General features: G+C 43.6%; 1 protein-coding gene across 3 annotated transcripts in view; it reads right to left on the reverse strand.

Moving 5' to 3' along the window:
- The window catches only part of lnx1 (ligand of numb-protein X 1), a 30,824-nt gene extending 27,837 nt beyond the window's left edge, over positions 1 to 2,987 (reverse strand). For all 3 annotated transcript variants that reach the window (XM_041040723.1, XM_041040722.1, XM_041040721.1), the window contains exon 1: positions 2,709 to 2,987. The gene's annotated coding sequence lies outside the window, so the exon portion shown is untranslated. The remainder of the gene's footprint in view (positions 1 to 2,708) is intronic.
- Positions 2,988 to 8,979: the final 5,992 nt, after the last annotated feature.

Raw genomic sequence — 8,979 nt, forward strand, 5'->3', positions numbered from 1 at the left:
AGGGAGAGAGAGAGAGAGGGAGAGAGAGGGAGAGAGAAAGGAAGAGCAAATACCTACCAGCAGGAGCTGATAATGAACAAAAACAGTTTCAAAGTTAAAGTGAAAAATGAAGGTGGTTTGATATTCTCCTGATATAACTCCTGATCTGATCAGGATAACATCACTTCCTTTAAGTTTGTTCTCTTCTGTCTCCTGTGAAATCCTGGTGTTAAAATATATCTTCACAGTAACAATAAAAATAAAAGGATCAGAGTGTGATCCTGTTTAGTCTGAAACAAAGTGGATGACATCTTGAGCCCCCAGATATGTAACAGCCTGACTGGAACCTATTAACCATAATAATCTGTGTTTGGAATGAAGATCACAGCATGCTTTCCTGCACACAGCTACAGCGACCTGCATGCTGAGGCATGCACACACACACAAATGCACACACACACACACACGCACACAAACACACACACACACACACCTCTGCACAGCCACTCATACAGATGGGCAGAGGCAGAGGACACACCCGTGCCTGAGGAAGCTCAGCTCTCTCTCAGCTCATTCCTGAAGTGAAAAGACGGCACTGCCACAACAGTCCTGCCAGACCGCCGCACTTTGCTCTAGAGACAATAACAGAGAGCGGTTATTGGCTGAACCTTAACTACACATCACTGGCATTTTATTAATAACTACACCTGTAATCCAAAAGCCAGACAAGCGTGAGAAATATGAGGCTTTCGGTTTGGCTGGAGAATAATGATTCTGCACACGTTTCTGGTTCGGTTTTGATCACGAAGCGAAAGAAAAAGAAGTGTTTAGGCTGTAAATACGAGACTGAGTTAAAGTCTTTCCTTTGTCTTTGAACCAAAGTCATGTCAAGCCTCGGCTCAAGAGGCTGACCCTCATGCTTTTCAACTATTGAGAGCAGGGAGAGTTGTTTGTTTAAGATAGTCTATTCCCTCTTCCTCGCACATTGCACATTTTATGTAAATAAAGATGTTGACTCACTCTCGGGTTACTCTCCTGTGATCTGAGACGACTTGACGAGTTAATAATGACACAAGGTTGTGCCAAGTCAGCTCCTTTTTCTAACGATTGAGAGTGAAAAATAACCCAGTGACAAGGAAACGGTGTCTGTGTCAGCACTCTCACCGTCCACACTGAGCTAGCATGTTGCTATGTACATATCCACTCCTTATATTCAGCTGAAGAAATCAAATCAGATCTATATCAATCAAACAAACACACCCTCAGAGCAAAAGGCACAGTCAGCCAAATCAGACAGTGTGTGAGTGTGTGTGTGTGTGTGTGTGTAGGAGGGTGGATAAAATGTAACACAGACTTCTTTTGCATAACTAGGCTGTTAATCATTTAAGATTTTATTTGTATGGGCTGCAAGGTAGTGATATGTCTGAGAGACCTGTTCTGTGATTCATGTCAAAACTGGAAACTCATTCAAAGGATGACACACAATCTCAGGGCCCACACACACACACACACACACACACACACAAACACAACATGGAAACAAGGAGTTGCTCGTGAACATATCTTAGCTTAAAATAGTCCCCAGCTATCAGCACAACCTGATCCAGATCAGCGTCGCTGTTCCAAGCAGCTCAATAAACATGGACCCTGGACACAGATTAACATGATGTAGACTGGAGTTATGGCCACAGAGTGTGTGTGTCAGATCTAACACACAAAGAATCCAAACTAGTCTGGTGTGTTCAGACATGTCCCTGAAACGCTGAAAATTCCACAAGGCAAAGTTTTTTTTTGCTTTTTTCTTCTTTCTTTGTGGAGATATCTGCTTTGTAACCACATGCAAAAAACAAAAAAAACATACAGTAGCATTTCCGAATGAGTGAAACGTCTTCATATTCCTAATTAGGACATAAATTACAGTGTTCAGAGCTGCCGGATAAAACACACCCTATCTAGAATCATCATGAGTTGTTTACTCATACCTACACATGTAGGAATCCCTCTTCCTGATAAGGGTAATGGTGCTCGTGTAGCATAAACAAAGCAGATTCTTCAGTCTTATTTCAGCTTGTTCTAATTCAGGAACCAGGGTCTCAGGCTTAAGCCACGCTCATTAAGAGCTGGACACACAGAAAATATTACATAAGACAACATAACTTGAAATGTAGAACATCTCATTCCATTTAGAATGAACATATGGGACACGGAGCAGCCGAGTGGTGTAATTCCTGCCCTCTCAATAACCTCTACATAAAGCTCTTGTGTGTGTAAGTGAGTGTGTGTGTGTGTGTTTGCGTATGCTGGTCCCTCTCTGAGTTCATAGCAATCTCCACAGTGAGTCTGAGCCAGACCTGACACCTCAGTCTGGGAGAACAGCTGCAGGCAGATGTGAAGCTCTGTGAAGTGTCTCTAATGTCAGAGTGTCTGACCGGATCAGCGCAGACCGTGCTGAACGCCAACATACATAGGTAAGAGAACATCTACACATGCAACGCGATTATGGCGATCATCCGTCTCTCACACACACACAAAAAACCGGGGTGAAATCACACTCACTCAGGAACTCAATGGAAATGAATCCCATGCAAATAATACAGAGCAGCAACAGGAACTGGAACCAGTTTTATGACTGCACACAAAGTCACAGTGGAGCTATTAAAGCATTTAGGACAAATAACAAGCACACTTCTAATAAAAAGAGTCAGCTTGGAGTGGGAAAGTGTACTTACATGACTTCATGAACGATGTCCCCTTTCAACAGCGCAGTTCACCTGGACAGGTAAAACCTTGCAGAGGGTGTAACGTTAAACCGCTCAGGTAGGAGGTGGAGGGGAAGGAGAGTTAAATGACTCAGTAAAAGAGGACTTTGTCCCAGTCACGGAGCCTGCCCATTGGCTGCCGGTCTTCAAGTGGAGAAACTTTATCTGGCTGCCGGTCTTTGGGGAATTCTCAGACCCAAAGAGGGAAAGGCTGCTCCTGTGTGAGCTCAGAACCGGCTCACCTCTAACAGGCCAAGGTGATCAGGAAGTGACAGAGCAGAGGGGCGGGGCCTGAGAAAAGGTAAACAAGAGAACTGCCCAAACCTGCTCTGGGAGTTCGGCAGAAGCCGGAATTTCCTATGAACTGGAGTGGACATCGTAAATGAAAGAATGGACAGTCACATGAAAAGCAGTGGAAACTTTCCTTTTTGTCTTTTCGAAAGTGCACCAGTAACAGTAGTAAACAAATGCATTTCTTGTAATGAAATATTGATATGTTTTGCGAAAGGTCACTAACTTCTTGAGGTACACGTTCTGACAGGACCCCTTCTGTATCACAATAAAAATTTAACAACCCACAAAGCATTTTAGACACACACATGATTGATTTCCTGCAGAGCACTCGCGTAAACACAAGCACTCTGCTCTGTTCTTTAAACAGGAAGCCCATAATCTGAGTAAATGACAGCATGTCTCAGGCTTACATGATGCTACCATGTACAGCAAGTATTTTAAACCTGTGTACAATACAGATACTGTTACACTTACTGCGTGTATAGGGCTTTGTGTTTTGTTATGGTTTTGCCTCTGTTTGACAATAGCAGCTTTTGTAATGCCGTGCGTGTGACTCCGACTTTGTACAAAAACAGTTGTTATCCTCGTTTTCAGATGTGGTTTTCCTGACTCACGGGGCTCTTTAGACCCAGAGACTGTGAGCCACAGGTGCTGCAGACAAACACAACTGCAGACACAAAATGACAGTTCCTGATGAGTCACTGCGAAAGCAGAGCTGAGTCATTGATTATCAAATACGTGGAGAATACATGCAGCTCTGTGCCCACTTCACTCTCCACATACAGATGATCATACACTCATTTCTTTGTTTTTTTTTTTTTTTGACGTCACTGTTGATGTGTGCTGTGTCTTGGCATAATACAGTATATACAGATGGTACATGAGTTGTTGTGTGGGTTGCCATTGACTCAAGTGCAGCTAGACACGTGTAGTAAGGAGAACTGGCCAAACAATTAAAGTAATGAAAGCCATCTGTATCAGAAATCCTTATCAAAATACAGAAAAATGAGGTGAAACCTGCCAAATATGTGTTACTTGTGTGTAAACAGCAGGACATGAAACATTTATATGATGTTTATTTGGTAGGAGCGGTAATGTCAGTCTGTCAGTTAGTCTACTGCTTTAATCCAGATCTATAGCTTTCAGATTTGTTTATGGGGTATGGGAGAGTTGAAGAGGAGAAAGGTGAGGTAAACATGTGAGGTGAAAGAGACATGTGCATGTCAGCGTTGTGAAAACAACAGGAAGTTAGTTGTTGTAGTTTTCCCTGCAGATTTTACCCGTTCATCAAAACGGTCAGCAACTGGAGCAGCAGCAGGGGCTGAGACACACACGGAGGCAATTGTGGTACTTTGAAACCCTTAGAGACCCGAAATACAACAATTAGTGGCAAAGATCAAGCTCTGTCTTCTCTGAGTCATCACTCGGTTAAATCTGAACACACAGACACGATACATGTTTTTTACATTCACTGGATGTCATCTTTGAAATATATTTCCACAAATCCACTTAGAAATCATGGGGGGAAAAAAAGATGTTCCTTGTAACTCCAGAACTTGCCTGAACATCCTCACGTTGTTATGTTTTCTTCAGTATCAGAGTAAACCAGTGATGTTTGCCAGTCTAGAGGAGCGGGCCCGGAGACTCCGGTACCTGCTCCCTGATGGCAGGAGGCCGGAAAGAGTGTGTGAGGGGTGGCAGGTGTCACCGGCTGAGGCGGGTGTGGAAAATTTGTGTTGGATATCAGAGGAGCACTGATGATCTTGTTGGCTGTATTCACTATGCGTTGCAGGGCCTTTCGGCAGGAGGCGGTCCATACCACACAGCGACGCAGCCGGTGAGGATGTTCTCGATGGTGCCCCGGTAGAAGGAGCACATGATTGTCCATTTTCTCAGACAAAGCTGACTTGCACTTTACCTGAAACAGAAACAAAAGTTAAACTTTCTGCACAATCACTCAAAGAGTGTAACAGCCCATGCATCGACCTGCGATCACAAACACACCTGCGGTCACTCACCCCTCACAGTAGATTTGATTTCAGTTTCAGTTCGCTTATCACCTGCAACACATCTACAACAAACGTGTTGTCGTGTTTACGTAAACAGAAACTCCTGATTCGCTGTGTGACAGTGTTTTTGTAAAAGTTATTTGTCATGAAACTTCACACTCCCTGTACAATCGGGCTGAGTATACACTCTTCACTGGATGAGTGAGGGTTGATGAACAACAAACAGTAGTGTCGTTCCCGGTGACCTTTACAGCTGTCATATCATTCCCACTTCCTTCCCACATCATCACTCTTCCTCCTCTCTTCTCTTCTAAACAGCACAATACAGCAGGATATGCTAACTGGTAAGAAACGTCCATGAAATTCTTCTTCTGCTAAATTACACGGCGTGCACTGCTACAGTGATTTTGAGTTTCTGGAACTCTGAAGTTCTCTTTGACGTGCTGAGGTGAACCTGCATCCTGTTTCATTTCTGCTGAGTCCTCAGCTCCCTGCTGCTGGAGTTTATCTAAACACTGTGGTGCAGGTGAAACCAATCTCCCCCCGTCTCTCTAGGACATCCTCCCTTTTTTCTTATTTCTCTTTCTCTCTCTCTTTGTCACACATTCAGGCTCCCTCTATCTCCTCTCAGCTTAGCTGCGCTACACATTCCTGTGACACACTTTCCTGATTCAGATGAGAATGTAAAGGAACCGGCTGGTACAAATACTGGTAATTTATCCCTTCTAACTCACTTTTTGAAATAGCCTTCATCAGTTTCTTTCTCTATTCATTCTCATGTGGCAGTGAAAGGTCGGTCGCCCCCTCACACACCAGCCATTTTTCATTGTACCAATGCAAATGCTCTTCGTAGCATGAATATTGAGGAGGGAAAACAGCAGAGGAAAGGTCATCAAACAGACGCAACCGCGGCGGCTCTACCGTCACCACGGAGATGGCCTGCTTCTTGTCCTTCTAATGCCACCCTGCTGGCTTGAGTCTATGGAGATCCATGTGTTTGGATGTTGAGAGCATACATTTAGGGGCCAATCCAAGAGAAAAGCAATTCAAGCACAGCTTTCCTTGTTCACCTATTTTTTAAACTTTGACTCAACATGCCCTCACTGACTACGCAAAATAAAACACTACCTTGAGACCTTACTGCACTCAGTAATCCTAGTGAACTGTGGTACCGTATAAACGTGGCCACTAAAGTTAGCAGTTCTTCCCCAGACTGTTATTCTCACATTTTGGTCCACTATGACTGCTGGACTGACTCCTAGAGATCTGGGAAATGAAAACTTTGAAAAGAACATTTATCAGATCACGGAGTGTGAGTCTGTCCAAAAAGTTTTCCATTTACTGTAATAGAAAGCATCTCGACCAAAACCAGAGTTTCCAGGAAATCCCTGTAGTCATTGTAAAGGCCCATTTCGCATGCTGGTTTACCTGTTGTATTCATGCATGTGTGAGGGTGTGGCTCACTTTCAGTTTAGCTCGTGTCTGCAAGTTTCACAACAGCACACATAAGATTACGAGAAGAAAAATCTCAACAAACACTGGAAGGTTTTCGTGTTTCTGGTAAAATACTGTGCAACTTCCAGGCAAATGTCACCTGAAATTACAATAAATTTTCAACTTGTGACGGATTATAGCTGCTAGTCACTTTGCCAGGACAGTTACAGGGATCTTGTGTTTCCTCTTGTGATTTCTTTTGGTCCAACTCAGAAACAAATGTTAAAGAATCATTTCTTTCACAAATCTTTGTAGTGGAGGTCATGAGTTAAGTGTTGTTCATCACCAATACTGATATGAGCAAAAATATTAGATCAAGATCCACGATAACAAATACTGGAATTTCCCTTTAATACGTTAGCCCTGACTTCTACAGTGACTCAGCCTGTACAGGCTAAGCTTGATTCATTATTAATCATTTTCGTTGAATTCAGACTTGAGATGTGGTTATTCTCAGATTTAGTTTGTTGGAGAGGTTTACCTCAGCTGGGTCGGTACAGTAGGAAAACAGAAGTAATGCTTTTAGACCTGGTCCCTGTGTCACAGTCTGTGTAATTATTCAACAACCTGAATGAAAAACACTCTACATCTCACCCCCTCTGCACTGCAGGCAAGTGATGCACATCCATACAAGACTGAAAAAAAAGAAACAGGCCTCTTTCGTTCAGTCCCACTTTGCCATCTATCTGGTGGTTTACCCTCAGACCGCTTCTGATCCCACTTTTATTCAATCTCAGAAAAACAGTGGTGCTGTTTCACTCTAGCTGTTGTGTTTTTTCTAATGAATACATTTTTCTCAAGTCAAACACTTTCAGTTTCTCCAGGTAATCTTCAGCAACCTAATTCAAGGTGGCATCTGAAATACACAAGTGCCCCTGTCTCATATCGTTTCCCTCGCCCCTTCACTCGCAGCAGTAACAGAATGTGGCTTTCCATCATTTCGCCGAGCCACACATACAAATGTATGCACTTCACTTTCACATATATACACATAAAAATGCCACGCTTCAAACGGGAGCTCATCCATTAGTCTCTGCCTTGACACGACTGGCCCACTGCCACCTACCAGAGCCCCACCCGGCTCTAACACACTTCAAGTCTGGAGCCGCACACTGAGACAAGACATCAGAAAGGATGAGTTCTGGAGCATTTTCATCAAAGTGTCGCGCTTCTCCTTTATCACTGCTGTTCTCATTTGCACAAAACGGCACAGTGATAAAGTAGGGCAGTCGATTTTAATTTTCTCAGCTCTGACAAAATAATATGTGGAAATAATGAAGTTTTCAATAAGTCATTAGTGCAGTGTCAAAGGGGGCTCCATGCCTGACACAGGGAAAAGTGGCTTATAAAAGTGTGTGGGTGAGGAACATGCATGCATTCATGTGCAGCTCTAATAGTTTTTGAGTAGTAATCACTGGTGTGAATATCATAATTCAAAGCGCAAGGGACGGACAGTGTTATTTGTTATGCTGTTTGTCAAATGTCACAGTGACACCAGGACAGATTGTAACAAAAGAGGGAGACATTTGTACACGTGGGACAAGAGGGACAGACGCTGAGCAGAATACAGAATCAGAAGCCAGGAAGAGACAAATGAAAGAGGGCAAGAGTGAGGGTGAGAGAGGGAGGGAGAGAGAGAGAGAGAGAGAGAGAGAGAGAGAGATATGAAGCGAGTGGTGTGTCTGGCTCAGTTTTCAGCGTCAGATCGGTGGTCTGAGTCTCAGGGGGGAAGCGGAGCGTTGCTGTTCCAGCAGGTAACACGGCTAACGCCAGCCAGCAAATGAAGATGAATGCACTTAATCTCTCAGCTGCCAAAACTACACCTTAGCATTGAGACACACTCTCACACACAGACACCTAAATGCCCTCATACACGCATTAACCATCAATCTAACGCAGCCTTCACTGCTAAAATGTTCATATTTTACATTCGTTTCAATAATTCTGCCTCTGAGCAAATAAAAATCTTGCTTGTGACTCCATATAAATGCCTGGAAGTGTGCGTGCGTGACTGAGTATTGAAGGAAAACTAGAGCAGGGCCACAGATGCTTGACAGCAGGACAGTCTCATTATCCTGGTCCAGTGTGAGAGGCTACAGGCAACCCCTGCCAACCCCGTATGTCACTCAGAAGTTGCCTTTGGTAACAGCAGATTAGCCTGATTGGCTGCGGGTACTGTACCAGCAGAGGGCTGATTAAAACATCTTACGGTGTGAGAAGTAACAGAGAGAATATATGCAATTAAACAGACATAGTTTGGACTTTATCTAGAAGCAACAATGCACATATGAATGAATTATGTATGTGGGCAAACATGCAGTGTACAAGACTTCCTTTGATCTTATGAACAGCTGCAGGTAAACTGCAAAGATCAGTCACTGCATCAGTCACATGTGTTGAATCTCTCATATCCCAGTGCCTGACAAGGCCTCGATGTCCCAGCG

Source organism: Toxotes jaculatrix, chromosome 6, assembly GCF_017976425.1.
Source record: "Toxotes jaculatrix isolate fToxJac2 chromosome 6, fToxJac2.pri, whole genome shotgun sequence".
Lineage (NCBI taxonomy): Eukaryota > Metazoa > Chordata > Actinopteri > Toxotidae > Toxotes > Toxotes jaculatrix.